Source organism: Phascolarctos cinereus, unplaced genomic scaffold (genome assembly GCF_003287225.1).
Source record: "Phascolarctos cinereus isolate Bilbo 61053 unplaced genomic scaffold, phaCin_HiC Scaffold_4;HRSCAF=312, whole genome shotgun sequence".
Classification (NCBI taxonomy): domain Eukaryota; kingdom Metazoa; phylum Chordata; class Mammalia; order Diprotodontia; family Phascolarctidae; genus Phascolarctos; species Phascolarctos cinereus.
The window spans coordinates 301,024,053-301,048,943 of record NW_027555847.1 but is presented as its reverse complement, the minus strand read 5'-3'; the positions used below and the strand labels follow the sequence as shown (position 1 = coordinate 301,048,943).

At 33.8% G+C, this 24,891-nt stretch overlaps 1 protein-coding gene across 10 annotated transcripts in view; it reads right to left on the bottom strand.

The window, feature by feature from the left end:
• Nucleotides 1-23,998, bottom strand: part of MEF2C (myocyte enhancer factor 2C) — a 190,203-nt gene extending 166,205 nt beyond the window's left edge. For 3 of the 10 annotated variants that reach the window (XM_021008161.2, XM_021008239.2, XM_021008188.2), the window contains exon 1: nucleotides 22,971-23,731. The gene's annotated coding sequence lies outside the window, so the exon portion shown is untranslated. Of the gene's footprint in view, nucleotides 1-22,970; nucleotides 23,738-23,952 lie in introns of those variants that run through there. The other 7 variants (XM_078153140.1, XM_021008230.2, XM_021008170.2 and 4 more) reach the window with 6 other exon arrangements.
• Nucleotides 23,999-24,891: the final 893 nt, after the last annotated feature.

Genomic DNA, 24,891 nt, shown 5'->3' with positions numbered 1-24,891 from the left:
GTCAATTTGCTTGAGATTGACCAATTTGCCCATTTTACTAAAAGTTAATTCACACCTAAATAGCTACTTCATGGAACAAGAAAAATAGTTCACCTTTATGGCTTCCCTCACTCATAGAATGTATATGGGTAGACGATCTTAGAGACGTTCTTTCACAGTTCCTTCATTTTGCTGATGAGGAAAAAATAGCACATGGAAGTCAAATTAGCTGTCACTGTTACATAGTTTTGGGTCCAAAATTCAAACCCAGCTCCTCTGACTCCAAATCCAGTGCTTTTCCCACTATACAATGCCTATACTAGTAGTATTATAAATTATATCATAATTATTAGTAAGCTAGCAATTCTGATGAATATGTCACCTTTCTGCACAGATAGCATGCTTAATCTTCTGGGTGGGGGTTTTGCATTTTAGAAGTTCACAAATTCTTAATTAAATGATGTTGAACTTAAAGAAGCTCTCTCCTTCCAGCTTTTTTTTTAAAGATATACATCTCAACTCCTAATGTTTACTAACTTGTAAACATCCAATGGTATGTTAATGGATTTCAATATTGTGTACTTAGTTTATTCAAGATAATAATTTTGTAATTGCACTTATAATGTAGTTGTATTATGTGAGTAGCAAATTGCATAAATTGCATTACTTCTGAAAAACCAACTAAAGTGAAATCAAATTTACCAAGCTGTCACAAGTAATTTAATTCATGTTTCTAGTAACTAGAAATATTCTTGAGAAGGCAAGGTCTGGTGTCACCCATTTCTTTACAATAAAACATTGGTCCCATCTTATACAAGGGTAATTGGCTTTTTTTTAAAAAAAATGGCCTAATGGTTGAGATGAAGGTATTTTAAGATGCAGAGTTCTAGTGTTTCATGGGAAAGTGAGGCTTACAGCCTAGTTTCCCACACTAAACATAGATAACATTTTAGTTTTCTGTAAAACTCCCTCATTTATACTGTTTTGGCTTGATATGCAAGGTGTGACTATAAAGCACAAAGCTGATTTTCATGTAAGTCTTGTAGAATCAGTTTTGTTGGTTTATCATCACAACTTTTACATTTTACATATTTTATATACATCCAAGTTGATATAGAGATGCCAGATTAGAAGGATTGAGTTCAGTGGCTTTGACTTTATATGCTCTATAATTATGACAATAAAGAAAAATTATAAAGCTCATATTTCTATATTACATTGATAATTATTAGTAGATTATCAGAACTTTAATATCATAAGTTTTACAAAGCAAATACATCACAAAAAGAACGATGGGAAGGTATTAAAAGAAGTCTTATTCCTATTTTCCATGTGCAGAAACTGAGGCTCAGAGAAATGTTCAAGAGCTACTTCATGTCATAGCTGGAATTCAAATCTGATTTCAAAACCATTGCTCTTTCCATTTCAAAAGGAATGTGTTCAGCTTTGTCTCATGTCTCTCTTTAAAAATGATAACATATCAAGTAAACAAACATTTATTATGTGCTTATAATATACAAGGCATTCTAACATACATTTTCTCTTCCAAAATTTTCCCAACAATCTGGTATATCCAAAGGGATGTGTGTGTGTGTGTGTGTGTGTGTGTGTGTGTGTGTGATATGAGAAGGGGAAGAAATGAATTCCATTGACATTTTTTCTTCTCACTTTTTTCATATTGAAGCATATTTCTACCAATAACAGTTTATTAATATGTGGCTTAAAAATGTATATCTTTCCTAACAATAATCCTGAGAGGTAAATGACCGGAGTAATTTCACTGCCCTTTTATAGGTATAGAAATTTAAATGTGAAGAGGTTAAGATTTGTCCAGTATCATATCATTATAAACTGATATAGACTTGACTGTATCAAAAACAGGTCTTCAAAATCCAAGTTAAGTGCTCTTCCCAATACACTAAATCTTCTCATACTACACATGTTATTCCTCTGATAATGTCTGTTTAATATTCTCTATTATTCCATTCATAATTTGTTCTGTAAACTTTGCCAAAATAGCAGACTGCCAGGGAATAATTGGATTAGAACATCCTTCCCTTCAGCTGTGTCTAGAAAGCATGGAAGGAGAGGCTTTGGCTTGGGGTTCATCCAAGCAGAGCTGGGGGGCAAACTTCAGGACATAGAGGAGTCCATCTACAACTATATTCTCAACCATCTCCCTGATCTCACCAACAATGCAGGTTTCCTGTGAAACTTAACATTCATGACAAGTCTGGGCACATTTTTTTTTCTAAACAGGGAGGAAAAGCTGGGGGCCTTGCTCTCTGTTCCCTCAGAGGATCTTGGAAATTCCAGAAAGTGGCACTGTACTGTCAAATTGAGCAGCCAAACTCATATTTTAGAAGGCTGCTTTGCATAACAAAGACAGGACTCAATTTCCTTTTCTTATTAGATTACCTCCTTTTTCACTCTATTTTTCCTGTATCGACATTGTTGTTTATATATTTACCTCCATTAGAACATGAACCCTTTGTGAACAGTGGTCATATTTTTGCTTCTCTTTGTATCCCCCGCACTTAGCGTTCTGCCTGGCACCTAATAAAGCTAATAAGTGCTAGTTGACTGAAGGACTAGCTCCTAGCAAAACTTACTTATGCAAGTGCTTTCTAATTTCAGAGGAACGGATGAGCATTGTGCTCCAACTGAAAAGGACATATTGGTAGGGAAACTTCTCAGAGTAGACAACAGTGTTTGGACCGTAAGGTTGCCTCTGCATCTAATGATGAGGCATTTGATATTCCTTGACTCTATCTTCCCACTTCCCTAGATTTATCTCACCCCACATCTTCATGTATACCAACAGCCTCAGTATAGGTTTGCTGTCCCTCTTCATTTTGTCTTTTGCTGACTACCCAAAATTGAATTCAAGGGTAAGTACATTATGATCACATAGCTGCACAGGTCTCAAATCTATCACTCCATATATGAATTTCTTTTCAATATCCCTATGGGATCACACATCTTAAATTCTCTTCCTCTTTAAGTTGTGTATTTGTATATCTTGTCATGTCTCCAAGGGAACATAAGCTCCTTGAGGGTAGTGTATATCTTAACACCAAATATAATTCCCTGTACACAGACTTAAGAATTTGTTGAATCAGAATTGAATTTCACTGATTTTCTTTTCCCTCCTTTCTATGGCACTACCATTCATCAAGTGTTCCAAACTTAGAGAAGTTATCTTTAACTTTTCCCTATCATTCTTCTTTCATATATAATTAGTAACCAAGTCCTGTTGGTATCAGTTCCACAACATCTCTCATATAAATGCCTTCCTTTTAAACCTCACTATCAGTTGATCAACTAGAATTTATTAAGTACTGATCATGTGCCGAACACTATGCTAGGCATTCAGGATAGAAAGCAGAAAAAGAAAAATCTAACTGTCTAGGCTCTGTAAGACTTTACATTCTTTTGGAGGAAAGAATGTGTATACATGGAAATACAAAACACAAATGAAGCAAATATAAGGTAATTTCAAAAATGGGAAGAAGAGGTTGCATTTGGAGATATTAGAAAAGGACTCTTGGGGGCAGCTAGGTGGCACAGTGGATAAAGCACTGGGCCTGGAGCCAGGAGGACCTGAGTTCAAATCTGGTCTCAGACCAGACACTTGATACTTATTAGCTGTGTGACACTGGGCAAGTCACTTAACCCCAATTGCCTCAAAAAAAAAAGGGGGATAAAAGGACTCATGTAGGAGGTGGCATCCCTAAGGATTCACCTTACTACTCACCATTATTACAATAACTTCTAACACATTTCTCCTTCCACATACTCTACACTCTGGATGAATTCTATTATTCTCAGGCCCCCAGAATATACACTGTTTCCCATGCCCAGAATATGCTTGTTCCTTCCCATCATATACTGAAATTCTACCCATCTTTTGAAGTCCAACTCAAATATGACTTTCTCCATGAATCCCTGATTCCCCCAGATTGGGGAGGGCTTACTTACTAATTTGTTTTGAAACTCTTAAATCTATTTATGCTGTACTAGTATACAGCAATAATAATAATCTGCATTTGTATTTTAGGCCCTTCTTTGATTATAAGTTCATACATTAGCTATACTTCATACCTCTCAGTATAGAACATAGAGCTCTGTGTACAACATATGTTTAATAAATATTAATCAAAAGCTTGATGTGAATGTGGAAATAACACACCACATGACTCTGTCCTTTGTCCAGTCTTACTCCAAAAGTATCAATAATAGATAGAGACATTGGCTAGGTATTGTGTTATTAAATTTGCTGAATTTAACTAAACAAGCAAGAGTCAGTCTAATTTGCCTTTGTCATGCAGAATATTATGTTCAGTTCTGGGTGTAGAATTTTTAGAGAAATATTGACAAAATGGAGCTACCTATCGCAAAGTAAAGGAAGGACCACCACTCAGGGATATTATAGAGGGAATTTAACGAACCAGAAAGAACATCACATCAGATGCTCTTCAAGGTCCCTCCTAGTCTATGACTCTATAGACACTTAATTTTGGCAAATTTGGAGTTGAATTGGAAATTTTAATTGATAAATGAAAATTTTGATGGCTCTTCAGAGGTCTGCCTAAAACTTTGTAATGATTACTCCAAGACATAGAGATAAGGGGGTAAAGCATAAATTGCAGTAGCCACAATCTGCTTCTAAAGAATGGTTGCAGGGCAGTTAGGTGGTGCAGTGCATAGAGCACTGGCACTGGAGTCAGGAGGACCTGAGTTCAAATCGAGACTCGGACAGATAACACTCATTAGCTGTGTGACTCTGGGCAAGTCACTTAACCCCAACTGCCTCACCAGAAAACAAAACAAACCAAAAAAAACCCCAAATGGCTGCATTATCTTTGTAAACAATAACAAAAAAAATTGAAGTAAACTAGCAGATTTTGTAAAACATAGCATTTCCCTGAGAGGAAAGCAGAGGACAAAATAATTATGATACCTAATTAGTTATTGTGATGTATTTTTAAGAGCGCATGATTTTCTAAATATGTCATGATCCTAATATGATAATTTTTGCATGTATTGTATAGGTATACAAATTATTTTGGTATTATGTTAATTTAAATTGATTGATGACTGTTCCTTATATATGTTTATATATCCCCCTAGCATCTAGCATAATGCTTTACATATAATTAGTAAGAAGGAAAAAAAGAAGGAAGGAATTCTTCTAAGCAATGATTCTATAAATTGGAGCCCATTTTAGTTACAAGAATACACTATTCAAGTTTGGAAAGGAATTAAAGCCATGGTAGCTGTTAATTTCATAATCCAAAGAACATTAATTCATTTGGTTATTCTGTAATATCTGAGACAAATTTGACCTCTAACCAACTGGTCTGTCTTCATTTGTAGTCCAAAACTTGGCACTGTAATTTTTGGAGAAACAAGGAAACTATTTATTGGATAAAAGAAAGTTCATATTGTTAATCCTGTTTTTTAAAAGCTAAAAATTATCCTTTTCTTCTTTCAAATACTTTTAAAAACATGTATGCAGAAATTTTCAATTGAAAATAAAGACAAACAAAGAACTTACATTATTGAATTACTGGATGTATTGTTCCTTTTCTATTTTTAATAAAATATATTCTAAGAAATTTGAATATTTTACATCTTCATCAGATTTCTATGCTTTCTAAAGTCATATCTACAAAGTCAAAGTGGACAGCACAGGCAACTTCCTCAAAATCTGGAGGGGGGAAATCTCCTACTGAAAAAAAGGTTGCTTAGGCTCAAGTTATCCTGAATGGTTCTCTATGTGTTCACAAAATTCATTATACAATTGCCAAAGTCGAGTTCAATTTCGTTGGTGCATTCATTCATTCATTTTTTCAGTTGTATCTGACTCTTCATGACCCCTGGAGTTCTCTCGGTAAAGATACTGGAGTGGTTTGACATTTCCTTCTCCAGCTTATTTTACAGATAAGGAAACTGAGGCAAAAAGGGTAAGTGATTTGCCCACTGTCACATAGCTAATAAATATCTGAAACAGCTTGGATCTCAGGAAGATAAGTCTTCCTGACTCCAGGTGGGGCCCTCTATCTATTGCACTACCAATTTCTTTGGTAGTCACTGTCAAAGATTTATTACACATACATGAAAATGAAGTTGTTGTACATCTAGTTAGTGAAGGTTAAGAATTAAAGACTAGGAGGACAATTTGGAGTTGCTAGAATTATGATATGAAAAATGACCTATTTTAAATGTAATATAATATTTAAAAAGCAGCATGGAGTAGTGGAGTTGGAAGAATTGGGTTTGAATCTTGCTGCAGATCCTTAACTAGCTGGGTGATCCTGGGAAAGTTATTTAATTTCTCTCTACCTGAGTTACCTCATCTGTAAAATGAATAGGTGGACTTGATCGTCTCTAGGTCCCATTCTGCTTTAAATTTATAATCATACAATCCTGTGTATAGTGTAACTAGGAAAGACTGATGAACTTCATAGTTATAACAAAAAATTTGATAATCTGGCATAACAAACTTTTGGGAAAGCATGTTTAATTACTGAAAATTAAATAACTCTTAAAGTCATATGCATATGAAAAATCATATTTTTGTTAAAATAAATTATCACATATGGTAAAGATATGCTGCTTTTTTGTTTACTAAATGCCTGGCCTTCCCTTGACCTCTCTAATACTTGCTTGAAATTAATATCTTTAACTACTTTATAAGTTACATGCACTAATAACATTGTCATTATCAGAAAAATTCTGAAATTATAGAAATTATCACAATTCCCCCAGAAAATGTATCATGGCACTAAGTACAAGTTAAAGCACAATGTCTTTGTTCACATATGAATTCAAATCTATTTATAATAGATCATCCCTACTTCCAAATACCATTTCATCACATATTAACACTAACTAGTCAACACAAGTTCAGAGAAAGAGGCAAATATCTTGCAAATGGATATAAGTATCTTTAAAATACTTTAAGAAAGTTTATCCAAGGATATCCTGGTCCTTACTGTCCAACCTATCATTACATGTGCAGTGAGTCTCTTTGCTGGATCACATATTCTATAAATAATACATATTTTGGGACAGATTCACAAAAATAGACTCTCTGCTCAAGAAAGACCTATGACTAAGCTAACATGGAGAAAGAATTACCTCTCAACCACTGAGGAGGGTGGTCCCTCCACATCGGAAATTGAGGCCAGTGGCAAAGTGCTGAAGTGTATTTTTAAGAGAAAATGTCCCACACTGTTCATATCCTGTGGACACCAGGAAAATTTCAGTTTTCAGAGCAGCTTTCCCTTTCATTTTTAGAAGTCTAATCAAGATGAAATCTATCGATTTCTATAACAAGTAATACTTAAATATAAGCATGAGAGATAACAGCATTCATTAGAATTCCACTCTTCAAAAACTTCTTCAGCAAAATACTCTTTACTTATTTCTAAACAATAATTAAGCTCTTTGAATTTTATTTGAAAGAGTAAGAATTTTTTAACTCAATTTAGTGTTAAGACTGACACCACTAGATAATTAAATAGAACACATTCATGTACCTTTGGGGTTATTATAATTCAGATTTGTCTGTCCTCTGTGCCTAGTTCAACTCATATGAGATATATTGGACTAACTTCTCAGGGACAATTTGGAATTATAGAAATTAGAGCAGAAAGGGATCTTATAGGCTTTGACTAATGAGGCTACATATAAATTATTTGGCAATTGTTGTAGCCATCATGCCTTGGCTGAAGATTTCCAAGCTATAGATTATTTTATGCCAGTGAATTATGCAAAACTGGTATTGAGAAAGTCATGAGATACATAAACCCTTAGATACATTGTACAGTATTATATATTCTGTAAATTTCCACTGTATTAACATATGAAAGTGGATTTTATTTCACCTTGCTCCTCTTCATGAACTCTACATTCTAGCCAAACTGACATACTTGTTCCCGAACTTGGTATTGTCCCCCATTTCTGTGTCTTGACCCAGGTTGTCTCTCACTTCTCAAATTCACCCCTTACTTATTTTCACCTTTTACAACCCTTAGCTTCTTTCAAGACATACCTCAAGTGCTACTTCCTACATGAAACTACCCCTCCTCCAGTTGTTGATTTCTTTTCTCCTTCCCAAACTTATTTGTACTTATCTTACTTACTTATCTGTACACGTGTTGTTTCCACCATCAGATTGCTCTTTGAAAGCAGGTATCTTTTTTGTTTGTTTGCTTTAACATTTCCAGCACTTAACACAATGTCTTACATATCAGAAGCATTTAACACATGTTGTTGGATTGGAATGGAGTGCATTTTACCAAATAAATTTATGAAATTAGTAGAAACATTGTTGATTCTATCTTATTTGGCTATTCCTTAACTTGTTTGTGAAGTTGTAGCCTGTCTTTATATTTAATCTATAATATTTGCTTGAGAATTTATATTTACCCAAGAAATTACTTAAAACATCTAAAATGTGTGTGTGTGTGTGTGTGTGTGTTTTGATGTCACTACACTAAGCTCATTAAATCAGTTTTTGATTTAAGGAATGAGTGACAATTTCCATTGTTGCTGAACTTTTTTGTTTTTATGCAAAAAAGACCAGAAAAACTACTGTCTCTGAAGAAAGCAGCAAAAGTTATGTTTTACTAATAAGGAGGTAGGTAGTAGTATTTGAAAACTTTAAAGATATACTACTCCCACACAATCTAATTATTATATGAGATTTTTTACAAAGTTTGGAGTATAAAAGTTTTAGTAATTTGAGATTTAAAATTTCTGAAAACTTCCCTTTATGCTACAACATTTAGACTATACTTAAACTATATTTATCTTAATTGTGGTAGAGATTAGCCAATATTATATATAAAATCAATAAACCAATAATAGAACTATTTAAACTTGATCACTCACTTGCTTTTTAAATAATTTCTAGCAAATTAATTATTTAATGTCATAGCATGTGATGGACACAGATTTTATTTTATGCTACTGTGTGCAATATATTTTATGTCAGACAGCAAATTTTATTAATCTTTTTAATAAGAAAACAAGGCTATTATTTTGACAAATTATAAATGACCTTTTTAAAAAAAGTATTCACCCTAATGTTTATTCCTATTTATGTTTGAATATTTTAATGTTACTATTTAAAAAGAAAAGTAAATAACTTGGCTAAAAAGTTTGCTTAGAATAAAGTGCTTAGTTTATGAATATTACAAAAGTTTCTTAGAAATCTTGTTAGGACTGAGTACAATAAAACTAGGGCAATGCATATATTCTCAGTTACTCTTTTTAAAAAATCTGTAAAAGTGACTATAGTGGCATGTTCTGACACATTCTTTTCATAAACTGAACCCTGTTAGTGACAGCAGAACAGATTGTGTGCATCTGCTGGGAATGAGCCAGATGACAGTAGAAAAAAACGCACATGGATACCTTGGCACAACAAATAAAAAATGTAGGGAAAAAAAAGACCTGGAATAGAAAGTTCTCAACTTTAATTGAGTGCTTTCCAATAAGATGAAAACCATCCAAGCACCTTTCATGGCCTATTTTACATATACAAATGTATTTTTAAAGGATCCTGAAAAATGAGAATTGCTTTATCTCATCTAAGCTTTAAAAGTTTGACACAATTGCATTCAGGCATGTTTCTTTAAATCACATCTAAAATGCCAAGACAACAATTCGGTGATCTGATGGAAAACAAAAATAAATTTAACCACATTATTAGTTTGATAAAAGGTTACTGACATCTAACTAAACACAAAATTTCTAGTTAGTCCTTGTCTGTGTTAACTTTGGAAATATCTTAAGTCCTGCATCACTGCATATGGAGATGCATATTGATATTCTAATGTATGGAAGACACAGTAATGGAAATATTCCTCATATATGACTATTGTCAATGTTACTTACTCACATTACAAAGATGATTGTGCCGTGATATTTTATTATGTGATGATCAGCTCCAGCATTATTTTAAAAATTGGCTCAATATCATCAGAGATCATTTTATACAAATCAAATGTGTTTCAATAAATTATATCTAGAAACTCTTTTGGATTTCATGATTATGATGACAATTTATTCTCTATATTCTATATGGCATACAATACAAATTTAAAACTGAAGACAAAGTTGTTAGACAATAACAACTACTATATTAGTAGTATGTTCAAAGCAGCTGCAGTTAAAAAAAAATCCTGGTGATTAACAGCCACTTTCCACTAATCATAACCTTCGAAAGGGGCTACTAAGAAGGGGAAGAGTGCAGATGGGAAATTCTCTAAGCTCATTTGCCTTAGTGGGCTCCCTCTTCTTGTAGATTTCTTATTAATATTATTACTACTAATTTTGGCAAATCAATGCTTTTAGAGGAATCTGATTGCAGTTTTGGGAGCTGTCCATGCTGTTTTTCTCTATAGTCAGGTCAACTCTGGAAGTGCTTCTGATGGTGAACACTTTACAGCAAAGAGATTATACATTGTAGGAAAAGGAGTCTGAACACAGGAGAGTAAATCAATTCAGTGGCATGAGAATAGTTTTCAAATGCTTTCAACACCAGGTTGAAATAAACACAGATTGGAAAAAACTGAGAAGGATTTGTCATCATTTCCCGATCATCTAAAATGTCAGTTTTTATGAAAAGTCAAATGAAATGAGCAAAGACTGAACAAAAACCAAGAGAAAAGTGATAAAAAAAAACCCCACTGGTAAAATAGTTGAAATCTTCCTTGAATCCAGAATGCTCACTTTTTCATCTATGCTAATATCAATGGTCATTTCCATCTTTAGGAGCATATTCTGACTTTTGTGAATTGACTTATCTTTTCAATAATAAATTATCAACAATGTTTAATAATAATATTAGTAAAACAAAAGATAAAATTAATCATGCAATAATTCATAAAGGGAGTTTTAACACTGAATACAAAGTCTATCAACTCAAAAAATTATTAATATCTTTAAAGAAGGCAGAGTTTGACTTGCCTATCATATAACTGTTTAAAAACACAAATCCTTTCCCCATGGGCAAATATACTTCATTTAATAAATATTTATAGAGCACCTATTATGTCGAAGGCACTAGAGATAAGCACTCTTGGACATACAATAATGAGTTAGGTATAATCTTTGCTAATGCAGTAATTTAATAAGTAGTATTGCTTCTAAAAGTAAAAAAAAACTGACAGAAACATACACTATTGTAACTAAAGTACAATAACAAGGTGAATAATATTGTTGCATAAACTTTTCATTATTAAAATCTCATTGCAACTACATGGTAGACTGAATGATTTCCATGCGTTGGACCCCAAATACAAAAGAATCTGCCTTGAAAACATATCCAACAAAAAATGTGCTTTTCACAATATTGAATCAAATCTGTAGGTCCCTGTAGTTCTCCTACTAAAGTGTTGCATTTTCTTGGTAAAACTATCTTTTCATGGACTTTCTTCTTACCTGATGAGAGGAAATAATGTTTGAATAAATGATGAAGAAATTTTGTTTTCTTGAAGAATGTTTATAATTACAAGTAACCTAACCTAGCATAAAACTAAGTACCTGGCCCAGTTCTAGGAACATAATCAGAATACTTCTTCTTAAAGAAAGCCTGTTACTAGAACTTCCTTGGATCAAAGACTAATGACAGTTACCTATACTGGCCTTCTCTGAATGTTCAGCTTTGGAAGAAAGACATACTAAGGACAAGCCAGAACATCATGATGCAGTGAAGACAAGCAGTGGCTCTGAGGTCATTCTATCTCGGTCTGAATCTTGACTCAGCACCTTTGTGTCGTCAGACAATTTCTCCACCTTTTTCATCCTCAGTTTCTTCATCTACAAAAATGAAGGTGCTGGGTAAGATGATTTCTAAGGTCCCTTTCACTTCTAGTTCCTGTGATTCCCCTGTCTTTAGAAATAGATGCAGGTGGGTGGGAAAAAAAAAAGGAAAACTAATGCTTGAAAGGAATTAACAGTGAGAATGTTTTACTTTATTATTAACAATAGCTAACATTTATATGGTGGTTATCTCCATTTAACAGATGAGAAAACTGAGGCAAACAGAGGTTAAGTGACTTGCTCAGGGTCACACAGTTTGTCAGTATCTAAGGCTAAATTTGAACTCAGGTCTTCCTGAAAACAGGCTTAACACTCTAGCCACTGTAGCACCTGGCATTTGTTAAGTACCTACTATGTGCCAGGCACTGTGTTAAATGCTAGGGATACAAAGAAAGGTAAAAAGACAGTCTCTCCTCTCAAGGAGTTCACAGTTTAATGGTAAAGGTAGCATGTAAACAAATACATAAGATAGATAGATAGATAGATAGATAGATAGATAGATAGATAGATAGATAGATAGATACAGAAAGAAGGCACTAGAGTTGAGAAGGACCAGGAAAGGCTTCCTGTAGAAAGTAAAATTTTAGCTGGGAGTTGATGAAAGCCAGGGAAAGCAGGAGTTGGAGATGAAGAGGGAGAGCATTCCAGGCATGGGGTCAGGAGATGGAAGGAGGCTAGTACCCCTAGATCAAAGAGTATATGCATGTGGGGGTATTTAAAATTCTGCATTAATACCATACTTATAATTAAAGCTGTAAGCATATAATGGTGAGGCAGCAAGTAAGACAGGCACCCAGGTTGAAAGAGCAAGGTATTTCTCAAATCATAAATAAGATTTTCGTGTATCGGAAGCAAAAGGACCTAATTACTCCTTATTGTCATATTTATTTGTATATACTATTCTCTGTCTCACTAACATAACACACACATACCCCTAAAGATTTGTTGACTGAAATGTTATAAAATTAAAATATTGTTTTGTTGTATTAAGGAAAATGGTTTTTATCAAATAGCCCAGCTTAGGAACATTTAATGAGAACCATACTAACATGCTGTGCCCTGACTTTTCAGCTTCCCAAAGCTCTGTTCGGCACACCTGCAAAGAGGCTGTACCTTAGCCCACACTGACTCATTTAGACCAGGGACTACAGTTTTATGAATGATGCACACCTATCAAGTTTTGGAAGATGAGGAGTTGGTGTCACAGAATAAATCTCTTTGTAATGCCTGAACCACATGTTAGCCAATACAATAGGCTGAGTGGGTGGTGATGCCCTTTTAGAAAAATAAATAAGAAAAAAATTAAGTCAAGAATTTTCTATTCATTTTCTTCAGCTTTAATTTGAGAGTAAAGAGAATAAAAGGGAATATCAAGACATTATTTCACCTAAAGACCAAAATAGACCTAGACAGAGAGGTTAACAACCTATCTCACCATTCACAAGGAAACAAGAAATGTTTGCAATGGATCTTATACAGCTCTCTTTAGTAAATCTATTATTGTCTTGGTGTGAATTTCCTTTTGGCTTATGTAATGGGAGAATATTTTGCACTTAAGAGAAAGGGAAAAACTCAAAGTGAAAACCAGTTCTCTATTCTACAACCTATATGGATTTTAAATAGTTCTTAGATAAATAATGGTCAAGAATAAACAGCAGCGCATTTTTTAAAAACCAAATTTGTTATTCTTACTCATTTAGTTAAGCATAATAATCCAGAGGGGAAGTAAGGTTTGGATTTATACTGATATATTCAGCATATTAATATTAATGGTTCCAGAAACTGGTTAAGAAGGTATGCTTGCCAACCCATAGAATTTCTCCTTAAAGACCACCCAATGACTCAACAAGTCTCCTCAAAAAAAAAAAATGAAAAATCAGGTACCTAAAGAATTACTCCTGATTTTCGAAAACACGAGTTTTTAAATGATGTTCTTTAACATCATTATCCACAGAAGAAAGCATCAAAATATGCTAAAAGTATTATGTTCTATTTAATCATAGTCGGTAATATTCAAACAGCTAAATAGTAGACTTTAAACTTTAAATTGCTGTCCAGTACATTTATGTCAACAAATCAGACATGACCAAAAATTTTTAAAAGTTAAGTTCTGAATTTTTCCCAGCTTAATTAATTCAACGTGTCCAATTATTTAGTAGAAGTTTTTAGAAAATAGAGTCTCACTGCATACATTGAAATAAAGGTAATGTATTAATGTAGAATCTGGATTTTGATGTCAAACTATTTTAATATGCATGATGGTGAAAAAGTTTCAACTATGGCCTCTTAATCATGCTTCACAAATGCTTAAGTGTTTCAGGATTGGGATTGTGCACACCGCTCTTGAAACTTAAATAGATCATTTTGACCACATTCTTTCTCTCAAAGAAGAAACAAGAAGCTGACATTTTGAAGTGTGAGCTGCATCAAATACATTTGAAAAATTAGTATCTAGGTGTCTGTACCTACTTTGAAAGTTTGAAAGATAAGACAGTTAGACTAATGATAATTATCTTCCTTATTAAATTCTAGTCAGTCAACATACATTTATTAAGTACCTACTACAAGTAAATGAAGATTAAATTATAATATCTGGACAAAGTATATGATGTTTTCTGGTAATTTTAATATACCCACATTTGATAGCTGGTCTAGTTGGATCATTTTAACATACATTTAATAACTGATCTGGTCTGGTCAATTTTATACAGGTACTTTAAAATTCCATTTTTTGGATCTGCTAACTAAACTACTTGCATCTGAATACTTAATTTGAAGATAAATTTATAAAAGAGGTTTATTACACATTAATGCTTTTAACCAAATGCTGTCACTTAATGAATTTGCAAAAGAATAATATTTTAGAAAGCTATGCTGGCAATAATATGTACACTTTACTTATCTGTATAAAAATTCTACTACTGACAAGATTATGACATTAAAGTTTATGAAGATTATTTTTTCATGAAGGATTATCTCCTATAATTCTTTCCCCCCTTAGGCAATTCTTTTTTTAAATGTAACTGTGGGCCTAAGATTGAATGAATTTTACTTTCATTTTCAGTGGTAAATATTTTTTAATATAAAATCCAAGTATGGATTATTGTATACCCCCCAAAAAAAATCCAACCCTATTTTGCATAGAAATGAATGTGTACTTGCACTGCATTTTGAAACTCAGAATATAAGGAAAACCTGAAACTGAAAATTCACATTTGCACCTGCTTGTATTATGTATTTTGACTCTAATAATAACAAAAAAGAATGTTTCAAAGCTTGTCTACTAAGTACTGCAAAATGAGATGCACTGATAGAATGGTGTTTTTCCCCCTCAAAGGTAAATACAGTAATACTTTAACATTTATTTTCATTACAAAGATGACTTACTGTAGTGGGAAGAAAGTGCAGAAGACAGAAGATGATAGATTGGTGGGAGGGCAGGAAAGGAAAAGAGAGGTAGAAGATAAGATTCAGAGGATGGCCAATGGGGAAGGGGAAGATGGAGATCCCATAACTAATGTGTTAGTAACACATATAGGAATGAAGAGGGACTGCACTGAGTCCTTATCACAATTAGTGACTTAGAGATCTAAGAGGCTGAAATTTTAACTCTTGGAGGCTATGTACAAAGAAAATAACTAACATGATTTTCTTTGTCAAAACCATGAATTGTGTTTTTAGGAAGTGTCATAAGCTAAAGGATCAGGCTCTCTACTTAGCTTAGCACAAAAAAGGGCATTGCTTAGGAATGAAATCACTCAGAGACATAAGAAGAGAATTTTATGATGTGGCACCATGCACTGTATCTGGTCTGTAGCCAGGAAGTTTCCTCTTTGTAGCCATGCTGCCAATGCATACCCTTCATATACAGAAAGAAAAATACATCCAGAACTCTACCTCAGAAACCCTGAATGTTACAAAGAATTGAATGAGTTTATTTTTCTTTCTTTATACTGGGTATAATTACTGTTTTTAAAATGAAAGAGCTGAAACTAAAGTAACTGCAGTTATATATTTTTAAAAACACCAAAATCTACCTTCCCACAAAGCCACTTAAGTTAAACGGTCCATTTACAGACTCACCTACATGAAAGATATAACTTAAAACATCTGCTAAGACATATAAGTTCTGTACAGACTTAGAGTGGCAAAAAAAGCTTTAAAATATAGAACCATTACATTCTCAAAATGTATCTGTATATTCATTAAAGAGATCTTGGACTGCAATTAGGTAGTCGGCCACATAAAGGATTCCTTGTTTGACCACAATTTCTAAAAATAAAATGCTCCAGTGAATATTTCTGCTAAATAATCACTATCTTTAAAATTGAAGAAATATCAATTACTAATGCTACTTTAAGCAATAATTGCAGCCCTCATAAAGTGTAGGTTTTAGACCTCATACAAAGATTTGCTATTAAGGAAATGAACAAAAAAATATTTTTAAAAAAATTTTGCTTTCAGTGAATCTTCTGCCCTTTAGTTGCTTACGTTTTTTTTAAATTTTATATGTACAGCTATGTTTTCTATTGTATAATGTATACACACATATACATACATCCATGTTTTTGTATACATACATACATACATACAGAGAGAGAGAGAGAGAGAGAGAGAGAGAGCGCTTAGCTTTAGATTAGGTTGCTTATCTTCTATTTTATTAGAAAGATGTATTCTCTATCATTAATCATAAATATGTGTTTAAAAAAAGTTTTACTCTCTCTTCACTAAAATACTGATTTAATTTACTGTCACTGGACAACACCTACCTACTTTTAAAGCCAATATCCCAGAGGCCTATAATCTCTGAACATAATTTATATGAACTCTTCATCTGCATTTTATACACAAGGACAAGAGAGCAGAAGATAAGCAGATCACTTTCAGGATACTGCTTGACAAAAGTGGGATCTCCAGGGACCGCTCCAAAGATTAAGTTTCTCATGTCTATAAAAATAAGTTTAAGTCATTTTTTTTAAATCACTGTTGAAAGATATGCACTATGATTTGACAAAAATCTTAACAGATTACCGCATGAAAAATGTTGTTTTCATTCCAAGTTTATGACATTAAGATTTAATAAAGCCTCTATAATGTTTGACTTTCTGCATTATTAAAAAGTAATGATTCCTGAAGAAATCTGCCTGTAACAGGTTTAATTTATATTGTTGCTTACAACATTATCAAATTCCTTTGTGATGTCCCCAGATATTCTTTTTTAATGTGTTTGAATGTTATTCCCACTGGTTTTACTTAAAAGTAAATACAGACCACTTGCAATGGAAGACTGATACATTGTATATTAGAGATATATAAGTGATAAATACAAACAGCTGCCAATGTAGTCACAAATGATTGAATTATATGTCTATTACACAAAATCATTTCATAAATTCCATGCTTAATATAAATTTTGAGGAAATACCACAGGTATATTTATGATGAAATGAGAGCTTGAAGAGATCTACTAGATCACGATCATTCTACTTTTCACTATAGATTTATTCATTCATCCATCCATCTATCCGTCCATCCAGTCATTCAGCAAGTAGTACTGAATTCTGTGTCCAACACAGAGTAAAATAGAGGAAATTAAAGTGGTAACATTATTTATTAGTGTAAACAATAGGGAGTGGGGAAGTGGTGCTCCTAGGTTTCCTTTTTCCCCCAATGTGCCTTGGTTTTATTATCTGTAAAATGGGAGTATTAAATTATTTTATTGATTAGTGCACAGGAATAGCAAACTGATTATGATACATACATTAGTTGCTCATACATATATCCTAAATAACAAGAAAACAATGGAACTTTCACAGTGATAGTCTTTTTTAAAAAATCTGTAAAAATTAAGCTTTCAGTTTCCTTTGTAGCTTTTTTTTTTTCATTTACAGACTAAATTAAATTTCTCTACAAAGTTTTCTTCCTCCTGGCTTCTGTTATTCACATAAATACTAAAAATTTTCTTTATATCTCCCAAGGAAAGAAATGTGGCTCTTGTGGGAAAGGCCCACCCCTTTCTACATGTTTGCTTCCTTGGACGAAAGGAGCCCACCCCCTTACATTCTTTGAAATGTGTCCAACATGCACAGAGTTTTAAAAGTATTGTATTGACCAGTTTAGAGTGCCTTAAATGACAGTCTACATTGGAAAGCTATATTCACTTGAAAACAGGAAAACATGCACTACACGTGGCTCGGTGTATAAATATAGACTGCATTAACACTCCCAGAAACCTTATCAGGATGAATACTTATTTACTTACATGTTCCAGTATTATAAGAATACCATAGGGTCTTTATCATATCTGTAAGGCCCATGAAAATGGAATAATTCTTAGATCTGAAAAATTTTGCCAACACCTCCCCCTCCCCCCTGGAAGCAATGTTTTTGTCTTAGCTGGCAAACTATTCAGAAAGTACCAAGAATCCTATGTTATTTTATCATAATTCCTCAGCATTAAACCTGAAAATACTCAGAAAAACTAGAGTTCAATAGATTACAATTTATTACAGCAACTTGCTAAGGAAATAAGAAAATATAATTTATTACTTAATATATATGTAAAACAAATCTCTACTTCCCCTAACAAAATAGCACATTGTCACAACAACCTTTCTACCCTTCACTAATGAGAGATAGTCTAAATTGGTGGAAATCTTGTATTTTTCTATATTTCTTCTGTCTTCTCATATTCTATATTCCGCATATAGATAGGAACCTAATGACTTAAAATGAAAAACAAGCAAGACTGTTGCTCATGATATTTAGTTTAAAAATCATATAGTTTTTGTTGTCATTACAAACCATCCCTTCGAAATCTATCTATGAGATTTTACTGAATTTTTTTGAACTCTGCTTTTTCATTTCCAGGCCTACAAAATGGAAGTTGAGCTTTACCGCCTGTGTTTTTCAGTTGAAATAAAAGAGAAAAAAATTTTAAAGTTAAAATGTAAATTGGAACATGAAGGTAATAAACTTACTAAAACTCAGTAGGATATGGTTATGGTCAAAGAAAACCTGTAAATGTGTGCACAATATTCACTAAGATGAAACACTTCATTCACTGAAATTTCCTATCTGATTATAACAATGCACACAAAATTAAACACATAAATATTAATTTTATGTATCATACAAGATATAGGCAATGAAAATGCAATGTTTACATTTATGGGTGACTCATTAGTGTTTTATTGTGTGAAACACTAGGAGGCATCAGTTGGGTAAAAAAGGAGTTCAATTTTAGAAGAAGTAAGAAATTATCGTAGAACTAGATGTCTGAGAAGTTGGGTATTTCAAAATGTTATTATATAAACCATAATTTTATTCACTGAACAAACTGTCAGAACTTTATGTTCTATTGTAAAATGTGATTATCTTCTAACACTTGTCAAAAGTACATGAATTTGCCAAGTAACTGTCAAGGTACACTTATGATGCCTGGACATTCATTCAACTAAATAATTGTATATTTTTGTGTGTGTGAATAACGTTTGGTAACAAGATAACATAATGGATATTCACCGTTATAGATTTTCTCCTCAATCAGAGAGTGGAGGCAGTTAATACCACAAATGTATGTGTTACACATATTTCATGCTTCTCCCGAAGTATACATACAGAGCTGTGTATAGCACTTTTGAAAATGTCTAATCTATTAAAGTTCACATAACAGCAACTTTAGCGTTATTAATTAAGTAGTAGTAGAATGTAAAATTCTTAAATGACAATGTCATAAGTAAAAAAAGGATTTTTTTAATTACTTTACTAATGAAAGGCAATTATTTGAAGACTGAATTTTCTATTTGAATTGCTTTTAAAAGTGATAAGGCAAAAGGAGTCCTTATCTAATAATCAATTGAAATTGGAATGTGCCGAGCCATTCTGCAGCAATCAGCTGTAATCTATGACCTATCAAAATAACACATGAACTGACTAATCCTTCTTTTGTAAGGTACATAAGACTTCCTTGTCACTCTTGTTTTATAAATCGCCTCTTTAAGCTGCTCTGATTCCCTAAAGATGACAGATCTCAGTGAACAACCAAGCTTTACTGACTGTAGTACAGTCAGTGAGGCTGTAAGATTAAGGTACAGTATGAAAGGTGGAAGATTTTAATCACCTGTTCACATGTTCATATTAATCACCAATTCTTGGAAGATTAGTTTAAGTCTTTACTGCAAATCTAAGCAATTATTACACCTTTATTACAAATAAATTTCTGATTTTTTTCTCTTATATTAAAAGTGAGTGTCATTAAAACAAAGTGCAAAACTTATTCTAACCCATTTAAAGTCTGTTTCTCTGACCTCTTATGTTATGTGCTGGATTCATGTTCCTGTGAATTATGCACCTAGAATTCTCAGTTTAAATAGACATATGTTTAAGTTGTGGTGCAGACTAAATATCACTGCAGAGATGCTTCCCCATTTTGTCCCACATTGAAATTTAATAGATTCAGTTTGGCAAATTTTAAAACAGAATATAGTAAAATAAACAAAAAGTTTTTTGAAATACCCTTTAAATTTATCTATAATTTGTAAATTTGTGGAACCTTGATATTTCAGGTTTTTTTTTTACTTTTAAGATATTCATAAATAAGGTAAATTCATATCTGGAAAGGCATAGTTACGGTATTATGTAAGTTGTAACTTGATGAAGGCCAAAGAAAAAAATACACAAGCTGAAGACTGTGAAATAGGTGACTCCCTCCCCTCCCTCCCCCCAAAAGAGTGGATTCAGTATTAGATTTTGAGCTGCTGTGAAAGTAGGAATGGTGGACTGTTTTTTCAATATTAGAATGAATTTTTTTAAAAATATTTACTTGTTTATCAAAACATCTGGGAAACACCTATTACAAAGAGAAGAAAGGAGTGGGGATTGATAAGGTAATTTTGAACTCCTACTAATCACTACTAATCTAAATTTATCACCAGTTTTTTCCAAATCAAAAGTAAAAATTTTTCATTTTACACGTTTTAATGATGAACAGGTCACAAAGGATGTGGAAAAGCTGATTCTTTCTCATAAGGTAAAAATTTCATATTTAAACTTAAGAACAAATCTTTTATTTTTTCTAATACTCAGAAATGAAAGATATATGTAGTTTAATAATACATACTGAAAACTAGTGTCTTAAATAAGTGATTTTACACAGCATCCCACCCCCCAGAAGGTACAAATATTCATTAGCTATAGCAATAGTGTATTATTTAAATAATAAACATTAGAATGTATATATTAAAGTTTGGCAAAACAATACTTATAGATAACTATTTATTCATCACTTGGCTAGCTAAGGCATTTTAAGCAACGTTTTTGCTTAAAACTTTTTTTTCTCCTGGAAACAATGTTAGAATTACAAGTAGTCAATATTAATTCACTAAGAGTAACAAGTTTCCTATTTATTGGATAGGACATTTAACTGGTTTTATTTCTGAGATAGTGTATCATGCAGTAACATCATATATTACCTGTCAAGTTTCCAAACTAAAGTGTTTTGGAAGTACCTTTTGTACTTAATAAAGAATTTCATGTGTACTTATATAAATGTGTCGATATAGGCAGACAATGATATGATATTCTAATTACATGCTCTAAATCAAAAAATGACAAAGAAATAGACACTTTATGACTTGCAATCTGTACTTAGCCTCTTCAAAGAATAACCAAGACTATCATTATTTTTAAAAAATTAAATTAAATGCTATACTTTCATAGTTGTCATTTGCCTATGAATTTAAAATTAAAATAAGTATGCAATATAGAGGTTAAAATGGATTCACAGGTGGTCAGATTTCCATGTCTTGCCAAGACTCTAGGGGTTAGAGTTATTCTACTCCACATAAACATCTTTACTCTGCAACCACAATTCCATGCAAGGTGCCACTGAAAAGAAGGCTGGCCACTTTTCTGACTAATATAATGGAACTGCTGGAGTTTCCTTTTTCACACCTTAAAAAAAACCTATTCATCACTGTTCATTTTTTCTTTCAAACAGTAACTTCTGGAATTAGTATCAAATCAATGATAGCAAAATGCACATTGTGTCAAAGCAATCCTCCACTCAAGACCAGTAAAGTACTGGCAGAGAGCCTGATTCTCTTTAATTATGCTGCAGGGGTTTACATATAAAGGTATTTTGTACAAAAGGAGTGCATTTAATAATATTGTCCCAAAAGGATGAGGATAAAAGGAAAATAATTACTGGCTCCAGAGCTGTCAAAAATGATTCAGATATAAAGTTTCATTTAGCACTGTCTCAGTTGCCACCTTTTCAGTGGCAGAAAATCCGGTTATTGGGCAAAATTCAAATTTTGCTCTATTGAAAAAGATCCCCTCCAAAGGGTAAATATGTCAATATCTACATGTGATCCTTTTAGTATCATATGTCAAAGGCAACTTTTCGTAACTTTCATCTAAAGTGCAAAGAGCAAACGGAGTGATTTCACCATTCTATATAACTATACATTTGACTTGACAAAAACCACAATGTACATGCTAGTATCATAACTAGAACTTGGGTTCTAAAACAAGTAGACTGCAGTTACCAGTGAATAACTTCTTATTCCACTGCCAATTAAGAAGCCTGCTCTCAATCTAACATTTCAATAAGTAAATGAGATGCATAAGGGCATGTGCCCTAACAGACAGGCTTGCTTTATCTCAGAATAATCCTAAGAATTAAAAAGAACCTAAGTATACATCTACCCTTAAAGTGTTTAGCTGGAAAATGGTAGCATCTTTCTTCATTGAACTATGTGATAAAGCTGGAAGCATGCACTACAAGGTCACATATTCTTTTCTCATTTATTAAAATCCAGTAAGCTTCACAAACTCCATTTCAACCATGCTAATGACGTGAACTAACTTCATGAAACTTTAAACACACTGGTGAAAACAAGAAAAAGTAGTGATTTGAATAACCGGTGATATAACCAGTTATATTCAGACTGTCTGAAAAGTTACTTTCAGCAAATGACAGAAAAATCATGTAATTGAAAGGGAAAAGTGCATCACCTACCCCAACTTCAGCCTTCAAGAAACGAAATTGAATTCAGATATGTTACAACCGGATACATTGATGCGGAGCTTAGAGACAATAACCAAGCTACTTATATTGCCTCTAGAAATGTCAAGAGGGTACTTACATGAAGGAAGACACGATCAGACTAGTCCTGGGAATATTTTCCTTTCTTGAAGAAAAAAACAGTAATAATAATGATCTTTTTGCTTCGTCCAGCCTTTAAAAATTTTCTCCACCTGATTCAACGTGCAGCCTCGGCGAACCACACACAACCTTCAAAGTCAATCCAATAGCAGCCAGAGGATGTCTGGGTGTATGCGTGTGCGTGTGCGTGTGTTCTAGTGTCTATGAGTGACTGAAGGGAGGGAGGGAGGGAGGGGGAGAGAGAGAGAGAGAGAGAGAGAGAGAGAGAGAGAGAGAGAGAGAGAGAGAGAGAGGAGTGTGTGTGTGTCTGTGTGTGTGTGTGTGTGTGTGTGTGTGTGCGTGTGTGTACGTCTGTGCCTGTGTGTGTCTGGGTCTGGGTGGGCACGCGCACGGGCACGCGCGCGTCCGCGCGCGTGTGTGCAGCGTGGAGGAGGAGAAAGTAGCTCTCTGCCGCTGGCCAGATTAAAAGTAACCGGACTCGTCCAGAAAACAGCGTCCAGGAAGGAAGTGAAAGAAGACGAATGAGAATAGGAGAGCAACTCACAGCCTTTGAAACATCGCGTAAAAAAGAGAGAGAAAGAGAGAAAGGGAGGGACGGAGAGAGAAGGAAAGAGAGAAAGAGAAAGAGGGAGGGAGTGAAAGACAGGAAAAAAACACAAGCAAGGCTGAGATTCAAAACTGCACGCGTCTGATTCTTCTCTCTCTCTCTCTCTCTCTCTCTCTCTCTCTCTCTCTCTCTCTCTCTCTCTCTCTCTCTCTCTCTCTCTCTCTCTCTCTCTCTCTCTCCTGTCTCTCTCTTCTCTCTCTCTCCTCCCTCTTTTCTCTCTCTCTCTCTCTCTCTCTCTCTCTCTCTCTCCTGTACTGCCTCTCTTTTTCTCTCCCCCCCTCTTTTCCTCCTCCTCCTCTCTCTTCTCTATGCCCTTCTCTCTCCCCTTTCCCACAATCCCAAACGAAGCACTCACTGTCTCTTTCCACTCCTCCAGAGCTAGAGAAATAATCAGTTTCACTCTAGCAAAAGGGGGCGGGACTACATCCCGAAACATTTTAATAAAACAAACATACAGCAGCTCCTTCCTTACCCCCATCCAGTCTCAACTTAGATTGATAAATTACTCCACTACACTACTTTAATTATGTATATGGTATGCAGAATAAATCACTGAACATCAGCACCTCAATCAAGCACTTTTAAATGATAATTGCATCTTGGTGAATCAATCTTTCCATTCCTGACATTTTGCTAATTTTAGTTTTACGGTGGGGTGATGGCACATGCCATACGCAAACCTAATGACAATTCTTTTTTACGCGAAATTAAGACAACACGGAGAACAACTCCATATTTCTTCTCAAGTACAGTAGCAGGAGGACGCCCAGATCACTGCAGAAACTCGAAGAAAAAGAATTAGAGTCTCAGTATTCACGCACGTGAGGAAAACGACTGGGAAACGACCGCTAAACTCCCCCGAAAGTCATAATCATTATCATTGACCAACATTATCGGAATACAAATAGTTACTCAAGTGTCTTGTTCGTGATTGTGATGCTTAACCACTTCATTTCCTTTACAATCTATGCGTCTCCGTGTACAGTACTGTAGTACTTTCTTGTTTAAAAGCAACGGTTCAGCATCCCTGTGGAAACGGATTCCAGGAGGCAGCTCTGCACGGAGGTTTGAAGATTTGCAGCATTTGGAGGATTGGATGACTTAAAAGGGGTACTGAAATGTGTCACTGGGTGCAAATGATGTGCAAAATAAGAATAATTACAATAACCTAAACCTCTAAGAACCAAATCAGCTTAGGGGCATAAACTTTCTAATCAATCGGGGAAAACAATTACAATGTCCAGCATTTTCCTCAGTGCTTAAAAAAAACCAAAACTTTTTCTCACTCTTTCCC